Here is a 12,059-nt window from a genome sequence, read left to right on the forward strand (position 1 = left end):
TTCCATTTTTTTCTCCAAGTTCAACATCAGAATACCTGACCGAATTCCCTTCTCCTTTCAAAGCACTAATAATATAAGCGGTCGAGCCCAGGGCTCACAAAGGGACGGTGGGAAACAGGAACGGTCTCTCCCCTTCCGCGTCCTGACCGCGTACGACCCGCGGGCCTCGCCGAGACCAGGGAAGCAGAAGCCTCCGCAGCCGCCACAGCCTCCGCGGCTCCTCGCCCTTAGCGCGCCCGTCGTTGCCAGGCAACACCTCCACAACCTCCGCCCCCGGGCGAACACGTGACGCGCATGTCACGTGACGGGGCCGTGGCGTCCTCCCGCGGAGGGGTGTAAACAGGCCCGGTGACGGCCGAGCTGCGGCCCTGCTGCATCCTGGTGTCCGGCATGCTTCGGGCGGGCCCGGACGGCCCAGCCGCGAGCTCAGCGCCCACCTGAGGTAACCCCTGCGGCCTCGGAACGGGCGTACCTCCCGCTGCTTGCAGGAGCTGCTGCCCGCCGCCGACAGGGCCGAGAGCCCCCGGCCCCGGCAGGGGGTGTGGCTGCCGGCTGTGCAGTCTGCGACAGGTGGGGTGGGCGGGGGCGGCCGCCGAGGCCAGGGCTCTGCAGCGCCTTGGGTCGCGGCTCCGGCCTGGTATCGGCGGAAAGGCGGCATCGACCCGGGTTGTGGGCCGCTGCTCGAGGCTGCCCCTGGGATCGGGCTGAGCCCGGGGCTGCAGGATCCGTCGGGCGCTTAGGGTGTGGGGCTGCCAGCGTGGAGTCCCTGTTGAAGTCGCCGGCCCACGCGGGCTGTGAGACCTTGGGCAAGTCAGCCTCAGCCGTGGCCCTGGCCCTGGCCTGAGTTTCCACATCTGTAACGAACGTCGGACTAGGTGATCTGTGAGGACCTTCCACTTCTGACGTGTGCGATCTCGAGAGAAAACTTACTATACAAAGTCGTAATGGTTTATGCTGCTGCTTCCCCCACACCCCCCTCAGGCTTTTCTGATGCAAAGAAACCTTTCTTAGAACCTCTTCTGAAGCCCAGTTAGTTAGAAAAAAAAAAAAAAAAAAAAAAAGAAACTTGAAACCTTTGTCTGCCTCTCTGTCTTCCTGTTCCACTGCAATACCCCAGAGGGCCCCCAGGGATCACAGGTTGAAAAGCACTGTTACACTGTTGAGGAAGTGTTCTGTGTTTGTTAATTTAATAGGCTCTGGAAGATGAATCTTTTGCTGTGGAGTTTTCTATTATTTTTCCTTCAATTTTGTTCGACTGTGTGTCATATAGTTAGAGTGACAATTGGTATATTTCGCATATAGACGTGGGAAAGGCCCCCAAATTTCCGATGGAGCTTTCTGTTTCCATCTTTTCTTGCGTTTTGGGCCCAAGGGGTGTTAAGTGTATGCTTATAATAGACCTAGTGCTTATTATTAACCTACTTGCTCAGGTATGGAATGGGAGTGGAAGACTTTTTGCAAGATTTTTATTTAGGCCCAACTGAATGGATTAGGACATTAACTCTGAAAAATATATAAGTTGGGAGAATACATGACTTACATCGATATAGTCATGTAATAACATGAACATACTACAAATTTTGAAACCCTGGATTTTGAGAGAACTGGGTTTAGGTGAAAAGGTGGTCCTGTTTCATATTGTGGTCTGTAGACCAAAAATTATTAGGATGATTTTTTTTTAAGCTAAGAGAAATTGCTTAGTTTCCTGGTTGTTTTAGAAGATTAGGGTTGATAAGAGATTTACTGAAACTTGAAGTTTGATACTGAAAGAGGAAAACCATAGTTTTTTACAGCTTGTCCACTTGGTGCTTCTGTGAGGTGAGCCAGGATTGGAGGTTGAAAGTACTATGAATGGAACCCAAGGAGATCTATGGAATATGTTTTCTCTTTTCTTTTCCTTTTTTTTTTTTTTTAAAGATTTTATTTATTTGACAGAGAGACCAGAGAGGGAACACAAGCAGGGAGGGAGGAGTAGGAGAGGGAGAAGCAGGCTTCCCTCTGAGCAGGGTCCCAATGCGGGCCTTGATCCCAGGACCCTGGGATCATGACCCGAGCCGGAGGTAGCTGCTTAATAACTGAGCCACCCAGGTACCCTGTTTTCTCTGTTCAAAGTAGACTCACTTCCTTAATCTTTGGTGTAGGTTTAGGTAAGTCACATATTTTCTTTATGTCTCAGTTTCTGCTACAAAGTGAGGAAATTGGATTGATTACTACTCAGTTTTTGGCTTTAGTTAGGGTTACTAGATAAAATACAGATAACCTAGTTTAAATTTGAATTTTAGATGAATGGTGAAAAAGTTTTTAGTATAAATATTGCATAAGGCATGCATTACTAAAAAAATCCATTGTTTATCTGAAATTCAAGTTTAACTGGGCTTACTGTATTTTTATTTGCTGAATCTGGCGACCCTACTTCAACATTTTTGTCTTTAAATTAGCTTTAGGAAGGAATTATAGATGCATAGACAGGAATGAATTTATTCACTCAAGACTCCCTGTTATCAGCAGTAGTGTCTAGTTCTTGAAGAACAGCTCTGTTTCATTTGTGGTTGCACCATGAAGCAATTCCTTTTCTACCATAGGCACATAATGTTTAAATTTGTACTTTTGGTGGTAACTTATTTTTTTTAATTTTTAAATTAAAAAAAAGATTTATTTATTTATTTTAGAGAGAACTTGAGCAAGCACAGGAAGAGGATGGGGCAGAGGTAGAGGGAGAGAGTGTCTGCTGAGTGTACATGCTGAGCCTGGAGTCTGACTAGGGGCTCCATCTCGTGACCCTGAGACCATGACCTGAGCAGAAACCGGGAGTCAGTTGCTCAACCATCTGTGCCGCCAAGGTTCCCTGGTAAACAATTTAAATATCTGAAAGAAAAAAAAAGTTGCTTAAATTTCTAAAAGTAACAAATTTGGGTCAGGAAATGATATTTACTATTTTTTTTTCTATAGAAGATAAAACTCTACCTGTCCTCCAGTTATATGATTGACTTTAAGATATGTTCTAAGGCAGTTGACTGTTCTGATGGTAAATAATCTTTCACGAAGTTATTATACCTATGATTTGGTCCCCTGTGATTATGGAAAATAATCAATGTATGCAGTATAAACATTTTATATTTTATTTTATTTTATTATTTTTTAAACTCCTAGTGCATGCTGATTTTTTTTAAGATTATTTATTTATTTATTTGACAGAGATCACAAGTAGGCAGAGAGGCAGGCAGAGAGAGAGAGGAGGAAGCAGACTCCATGCTGAGCAGAGAGCCCAATGTGGGGCTTGATCCCAGGACCCTGAGATCATGACCTGAGCCGAAGGCAGAGGCTTTAACCCACTGAGCCACCCAGGCGCCCCTAAACATTTTATATTTTAACCGACCACTGTTAATCTTGTATTTGCTATATCTTGAAGAATTTCAGTGTTGAATTTCTTTTCCAAGGAGTATAGTTTTTAATTTTTTATAATTTTTGAGAGTTTTAAAGAAAACTAGGCCAAATCTTTTACTCACCTCTCTCTGAAATTCCTGAATTTTCAAATTCATTCATTCATTCAATAGTCAACAAAAAATTGAGTGTCTTTTATGAGCCAGTCTCTTGTAATCAGTGTTCTAGATCTTCAGGTGCTTATCTTTGACAGAGGAGTTAAATCACATGCATTCTAGGGATAATGTGATGAGGGCCTTGAAGTAATACAAATACCGTGGAAATTGAGAGGAGAATGAGAACCCATCAGTTGATAGATTGAATGGCAGAACCTCCTAGAGGAGGTGGTATGTAATCTAGATCATTGTGATAAATGTTGGGTCAGGAAGACAGGCTTACAGAAAGGTATGAAGAAGCAGGAAAAGGCAGGGAATCCATATTCTCAGTTCCACAAAGAAAGCATACACTTTTTTGGGTTAAAAGTAATTGATAATATTGTTTATATGTAGTTTTTGGTTCACTAATACTCTTCATCTGCATTAAGTATATTGGAATGAAATTTCTTCAGTGTGTATATTAGAGAGATCTTCAGATGTCAGTGTAGCTCTCTGAAAAAATATTTATGAAATATGTTACACGTACAAAAATGTGTAATTTGCATATATAAAGCTTAAAAAATGGAATAGTATCACACCATTGAAACCTGTGTGCCCCTTCCTGATTAGACACCCCTTTTCCTTTCCTTCGGGAGTAAGCATGTACTGAATTCTATCATTCCTCTGCTTTTCTTCATAAACTTATTTTATGTGTATACTACTCCCCCAAACATTGTTTACTTTTACATGTTTTTGAACCTTATATAAATAGGATCATACTATGTGGATTTTTTCTGAGATTTTTCCACTTAGGTTACTATGTTTCATTCATGTTCCCCCCCCCCTAAGGTTCCACCCATGTTTTTACAAAGTGTAAGGATTTCCCTGAGGTAAACAGCTAGGATTGGGGTTGCTGCTTGTAGGGTATGGGTATCTGTAATTTCCTAAATATTGCCATTACTTTCTGTTGTGGTTGTGCTGTTTTAGTTTCCTCCCTGCAGTGTATGAGAGTTCCTGCTGCTCTCCTGTCTATATGCTGTCTTTTATTTGGTATGAGCAAATCATATACCTAATAAGAAAAGTCAAGTATCTAGAGCATGTAAAGAAGACTTAGAGCTCAACAATAAAAGGAACAGAAACTCATTTTAAAAACAAAGGATTTGAATGGACATTTCTTCAGACAAGATGTACAAATGCCCCATAAGCACCTGAAAAGAAGCTTGATTTCATTAGCCACCAGGGAAATGCAAATGAATACCACAATGAAATACCATGTCATACCCACAGGGATGGATGTAGTCAAAAACATAATAGCAAGTGTTGAGGAGATAGTGGAGAAATTAGAATCTTCATAAACTGTTACGAGGAATGCAAGGTGATGGAACTACTTAGGGAAACAGTCTGGTACTTCCTCAAACAGCTGAACATAGGGATTGCAAATGGCACAGCAACTACACTCCTAGGTTTATACCCAAAGAAAAATTAAAATATATATTCACACCAAAACTTGTACGTAGATGTTCAGTGTCGATATTCATAATAGCTAAAAAATAGAAACCAATGTATGCCAGTTGATAAATGGATAAATAAAATGTGGTTTGTATATACAGGGAAATATTACTCAGCCATAGAAGGAATGAAGTACAGATTCATGCTACAACATAAATAGATGAACTTTGAAAACATTATGCTAAATGATAAAAGTCACAAAAGGTCACATATTGTATGGTTACATTTATACAAAATTTCCAGAATACACAAATGTATACAGTGAGAAAATATGTCAGTGATTGCCTAGAGCTAGGAGTTAGGTTGGGGGTAGATGGGAGATTTGATAATCAGTATTGTTTCTTTTTAGGATGATGAAATGTCCTAAAATTGATTGTGCTGCTGGTTGCACAATTCTGTGAATATGTGAAAAACCATTGAATTGTACACCTAAGAGAAGGGAGGATATTAAAACAAAACAAAACACAGAAAAGGTTGCTATGTTGTGAGCAGCCCTATGCAGAGACCCGTGTGGTGAGGGAGCAAGACTTGCCCATAGCCATCTGACTGAGCTTAGAAGCAAATTCCTCCTTCTTCCCTTTTACACAGAGCCAAGCCTTTAGATGATCCTATAACCCGGCCAGTAGTTTTGACTGCAGCCTTGTGACAGACCATGAGCCAGAGGTACCCAGTTTAGCTACCTAGATTGCTGACCCATAATAATTGTTAATAGTAAATGTTCATTGTTTTAAATGAGTCTTGAGGTAATTTGTTATGCACAACAAATAATACATGGGCAGTAGCATTGCATTATGGGTTGCCTTTCATTTGGTGTTATGGGAAGCCATGATGGTTAAATTAATGCACTATAATTGACTCTTTATTTATCATTTTGTTAACCACAACTCATAACCAAGAGTTAGTAATATATTTCTTGAGATATTCTCTAAATTATTGGGGGAGAGAATTTATGCTTAGAATATTTTCAATTTGGGGGCGCCTGGGTGGCTCAGTGGGTTAAAGCCTCTGCCTTCAGCTCAGGTCATGATCCCAGGGTACTGGGATCGAGCCCCACATCGGGCTCTCTGCTCAGCAGGGAGCCTGCTTCCCTTCCTCTCTCTCTGCCTGCCTCTGCCTGCTTGTGATCTCTGTCTGTCAAATAAATAAATAAAAGCTTTAAAAAAAAGAATATTTTCAATTTGTTTTATTATAATTAAAAAATTTTATAATCCTGTGTGCTACATCATGAATCTTTTATCAGCCATGGCAGACCACTTCCAGTACAAATAGCAGTACAGACTGTTTCTCATATTTTCATGATCTTCTGATAACTCTTTTATCTTTAGAAGTTATGGATGGTATTAATATATTTTAGGCAGATTTATTTTATTATTTATGGCTTTAGCATAGCACTTAGAAAATAGTTACTGAGGGAAAAACTGCAGTTCCCTACAGCCTCATTCTATTGAAACCATATGAAAGGAGGGTAAATTTTTTTTCTTTTCCTTTGAATATTTCTGTATTTCACTTGAAGAAAGATTGACTCTGTAGATAAGGAACTCGTGGGTTTTGAAATTTGATTTTAAAAATGAAGACATGTTTAAAAAGGTTTTAAGGATTCTCTTTGTCCTTTATTTTTCCTACCTTTTATTATTTTTTTATTTATTTATTTTTAAAGATTTTATTTATTTATTTGACAGAGAGATCACAAGCAGGCAGAGAGAGAGGAGGAAGCAGGCTCCCTGCTGAGCAGAGAGCCCAATGCGGGGCTCGATCCCAGGACTCCGAGATCATGACCTGAGCCGAAGGCAGCGGCTTAACCCACTGAGCCACCCAGGCGCCCCCTACTACCTTTTAAAAAGTATAAAAGATGGGCGCCTGGGTGGCTCAGTGGGTTAAGCCGCTGCCTTCGGCTCAGGTCATGATCTCAGGGTCCTGGGATCGAGCCCCGCATCGGGCTCTCTGCTCGGCAGGGAGCCTGCTTCCTCCTCTCTCTCTACCTGCCTCTCTGCCTGCTTGTGATCTCTCTCTGTCAAATAAATAAATAAAATCTTTAAAAAAAAAAAAAAAAGTATAAAAGATGTGTATATATATATTTTTAAATTTATTTATTTGACAGAGATCACAGGTAGGCAGAGAGGCAGGCAGAGAGAGAAGGGGAAGCAGGCTCCCCGCCGAGCAGAGAGCCCGACGTGGGGCTTGATCCCAGGACCCTGGGATCACGACCCGAGCCTAAGGCAGAGGCTTTAACCCACGAGCCACCCAGGTGGCCCTACATGTATGTTTATTAATATACAAAGATATCAGTAAAGTGTTTTTATATGAAGAAAATCAGGCCATAGAAGTTTTCTCCTAGAAATATATATATAATTTATATATTTAGGTCTGTGATCTATTTTTAGGGGTTAATAGCATATGTATGAGATAGGGATCTAGGTTCCTTGATGAATACACAGTTGATTTGGTATCATTAGTTGAAAAGATTATCCTTTCCATATTACATTTGTTGTCCTTTATTCCTTGCCCATTGCATTACCTTGCCATTTTATGTTGGGAGTCAACTGGTAAGATATATGTGGATCTATTTCTGGACTCACTCTTCTGTTGGTTTATAAGTCTGTCCCTATGTCAGTACCATACTGCCTTTCTTACTGTAGCTTTATGTGTGGTTTGAAATTGGTTAGTATAAATTCTTTACCTTTGTTCTTTATTTTCAAAGATCTGTTTCAAAGAACTGTTTTTAATTTTGTAGTGTACATATCATGTACATATTTTGTCAAGTTTATATCTTAATATTTTATGGTTTTTGATGTTACAAATGGGATTAAAAATCATTTCCTACTTATTCATTGCTCATATGTAGAAATACAGTTTTTTTGTATTCTCTTAGTATCTGGTAGCCTTTCTAAATTCCTGTACTACTGCTAGTAGTCTTTTGGTTACGTTTTAAGAATTTTCTACATAATGTGATCATTGAATAAAGACAGTTTTATTTCTTCCTTTCCAGTCAGTATGCCATTTCTTTCTTCCTTCCTGCCTGCCTTCTTTCTTTCCTTCTTAATTTCTTTCTTTGACCTACTGCATTGGCTAACACCTCAAATCCAACATTATGATAGAAGTGGAAAGCAGACAATCATGTGTTATTCTCAGTCTGAGGGAGAAAGGATTGAGTCTTATGAATGATACAAAAAGTACTAAGTATAAACATTTTCAAATGTTAAATTAGACTTAATAAAAATTAAAAACTTCTGCACTTTAAAAGACTGCCTTTTTAAAAAAAGATTTTATTTATTTATTTGACAGAGATCACAAGTAAGCAGAGAGGCAGGCAAAAGGAGAGGAAGGGAAGCAGGCTCCCTGCTGAGCAGAGAGCCCGATGCAGGACTCGATCCCAGGACTCTGGGATCATGACCTGAGCCGAAGGCAGAGGCTTTAACCCACTAAGTCACCCAGGTGCCCAAAAGACTGCTTTGAATGAGAACAAATATTTGCAATTCATATATCTGACAAAGGACTTTTATTCAGTGTTTATAAAGAACCTCTATAAATCATTAATAAGGCAGACAACCCAAATTATAAAATTGATAAAAGATTTCGATAGACACTTCACAAAAGAAGATATTTGAATTCACAGGAGGCACATTTAAAATTCTCAATATATTCAGTAATTTAGGGAAATGAAAAGCAAATCAAAATTATAAACAACTCTTTGCCTATAAGAATGATTACAATTGAAGACATTCACTTTATCAAGGGCTGGTGAAAATGTAGAACAACCAGAACTTACGTGAATTGCTAATAGGAGTGTATGATGATACAGGCAATGTGGAAAACAGCGTGGCAGTTTCCTGTTAGCTTGAACATGCGTTTATGGGATGATCCAGCGATTCCACTCCTAGTTATAAAATAAAAGATTACATCACAAATGATTTACACCCAAATGTTCAGAGATCAAAACTGGAAATAGCCCAAATGTCCATCAATAATTGCACAGTGGAACACTATTCCACAGTAAAAAAAGAACTGCTGATACTATCACGGCATGTAATCGAAAAACATTTTGCTGAGCAAAAGAAGCCAGACACAAAAGAGTACATACCATATAATTCCATTCAATTCATCTTAGAGCCAACAAAACTAATCTATAATAAAGCAGATTAGTGATTGCCTAGGGCCAGAGTGGGAGGAATTGACTACAGAGGAGCAAGAGAGAATTTTTTGCAGTAATAGAAATGTTCTGCTTGAATTTTAATTGGTTAGTCATTACACTGTGTGTGTTTTTGTCAAAACTTCCAACATTACATGGTTATTTTATGTAAATTGTGACTCAATACAGTTGATTTAAAAAATCAAGGGTGTGGGGTGCCTGGGTGGCTCAGTGGGTTAACCTCTGCCTTCGGCTCAGGTCATGATCCCAGGGTCCTGGGATCGAGTCCCGCATTGGGCTCTCTGCTCAGCAGGGAGCCTGCTTCCCTTCCTCTCCTTTTGCCTTCCTCTCTGCCTACTTGTGATCTCTGTCTGTCAAATAAATAAATAAAAATCTTTAAAAAAAAAGCAAGGGTGTAAATAGCATTTATAGAATAAGCATAGATGTTTTATATAGAGTAATTCTATGTAAAATTTTTAAATGTATGTATATACACATGCATAAGAAATGTTTGAAAGGATGTTCAGCAAATTGTTGCTGATTATGTCTGGATGGTGAAATTTTAGGTGATTTAAAAGAATTTTAAGACTTTGCTATATTATTTCCTATATTTTTTCCCATAATATTTTCTATATTATTTGGACATTTCCTATATGATTTCCTATATTATTTATAATATTTCCTATATTTTTTCAATGAACATATCTTGACAAAAGCAAAAATTTCTTTTTTTTGTTATCTGGAAGTTTTATTCCTTGATGTTTTAAGCACTATAATAATTATGAAATATGTTTAGATCTTAAATACTTTGTGTACAGTGTAAGAGAATGGTCGAGTTTCATTCTTCTGCTTTTATTCTTTAATCACCACCGATTAGGAACAAAGCCTTACGTTACCTTTGATGCCCTTTGGTCCTCCCCCCCCTTTTTTTTTTTACCTCTCCACAGACATAACTGATGCCCTAAATTTGTGTTTATTATTTCCTTGTTATTTTTAATGGTTGTATCATACTTGCCTCCCTAAGCTGTGTTCTTTCAATCTTCACACTGTTGAACTTAATAACTAGAATCATACTGCATGTATACTTTCATCACTTGCTTTTTTATCCCACATAATACGAGACTTGAGAGACTCACCCCTATTTCTGTATGTGGTTGTAGTCCACTGATATGTAATTGTTGTATTGCATTACATTATACGAGTATTCCCTAATTTGATCTTTGTACTCTTGGTGAATAATTGGGTTGTTAATTTTTTTCCTATTATGAGCAGTGGTTATGTGAAATTTTTTAAAGTTTATTTATTAGATTTTAGTAATCTCTACACCCATAGTGGGGCTTGAAATCATGACCCTGAGATCAAGATCTGAGCTGAGATCAAGAGTTGGACACATAATTGACTGAGCTACCCAGGCATCCCTGATTTTTCTCATTTGTTGGTGTTGAAGTGCCTGTTATCATATATATATCTTTGAACATTCATGGGTGTATTAGTACAGTATAGAGTCCTAAAAGTGGTATTGTCTGGCCAAATGAGATTTAAATTGTGTAGTGGCAATTGTTGCCCCAATTTTTTTTTCACTCTGTATTTCCCCCTAATAATGTGTAGGTACATTTTTTCCACTCCCTTGCCCATATTATCTGTTACCCATCTCTATATTTTTCTGTATTTTAAAATTAATGTTTAAGTTTTCATCAAAATCCTTGGATATTGTTTAAAAATAATGGACACAAAGGGCTCATAATGAACACAGAGGCAATTTCTGTTTTCTCATTTCTAGGTAGTTACCTCCATGGTTCGTAAACTTAATGCTTATGCATACTATACAAACACATTATAATGCATACACATACTTACCAGCTTTAGATTATACATTGCCTTCCTGTTACATGGATTTGGGAATCTTAAATTCCTTACTTTCCTCTTCTACATTCCAGCTATGGTTATAACCCTATTTTTGTTGAAAAACCACTTAGTTAAGTGACCACTTAACTATTGAATTATTGTTCTGTAGAGCCAAGTAGTAGTCTGTGACTACTTTTTCTTTCCTACATATCTTTTTAAAGTTACCTCATTTTTTCAGTGTCACAACTTTTCATATACACATTCTTAATTTTTACCAGATGCTCTTCTATATCATCTATTATATCTCTTCTGTCAATCTCTAATATTCTGGAGGTCTTTGCTCCTAGAGCCTTCCATAATCCTGCTTTAATATGAACCTGAATTCTCTGGGCTTCCTGCTCAGTCACTATATGGGAGACCTCTATCCTGGCCAGTTTCTCCAGAGAATCATCTGTTCTCTCATTGTGTATTAGTCTTGATAGTTTAAACCCTTGCTCCTCAAAATGTATTCCATAAACCAGCCACATTAAATATCATCTTTGAGCTTGTTAGGAAATTATAGAATCTCAGGCTGCATCCCAGATCCGCAACAAGATGATCTGTATGCGTTGAAAAATTTGAAAGCCCGGGGCGGTGCTATAGTGCGGTAACAGTAACAATAGGAACAACAAAATATTGTTGTTATGCAAAATTTAATACAAGGTGGCTGTAACTCTTCCATCTGTAACTATGCCATTTGCCTCCAGGATGGCAGTTAAAGAGACACCTGGCTGGAGGATCTCAGTGAATATTTTTAAGGGACTAGAAGTGACAAATATTATTCTCCCCATATTATATTGGCTGGGAATCTGTCACATGGCCTCTCACATAACTGCAAGAGAGAGTGGAAAATGTAGTCTCTGGTTTGCCTGGGAACATAAAGTTTGTAGTAGGTAAATAGCATTGACACTGTTTCAGTAGGTCATTCTGGTTCCCAAACCATTTCATTCTTTTTCCCACACATAGAGCGCATTAATTCCCTATCCAACCAGTCATTGCCTTCAGTTCAAAGTACAGGATCTCTA

At 38.8% G+C, this 12,059-nt stretch overlaps 1 protein-coding gene across 4 annotated transcripts in view; it reads left to right on the forward strand.

The window, feature by feature from the left end:
• The first annotated feature begins 315 nt into the window (after positions 1-315).
• Positions 316-12,059, forward strand: part of MARCHF8 (membrane associated ring-CH-type finger 8) — a 127,220-nt gene continuing 115,476 nt past the window's right edge. For 3 of the 4 annotated variants that reach the window (XM_047702381.1, XM_047702378.1, XM_047702385.1), the window contains exon 1: positions 316-442. The gene's annotated coding sequence lies outside the window, so the exon portion shown is untranslated. Of the gene's footprint in view, positions 571-12,059 lie in introns of all 4 variants that reach the window. The other variant, XM_047702382.1, reaches the window with a different exon arrangement.

Source organism: Lutra lutra, chromosome 14 (assembly GCF_902655055.1).
Source record: "Lutra lutra chromosome 14, mLutLut1.2, whole genome shotgun sequence".
In the NCBI taxonomy this organism is placed as follows: Eukaryota; Metazoa; Chordata; class Mammalia; order Carnivora; family Mustelidae; genus Lutra; species Lutra lutra.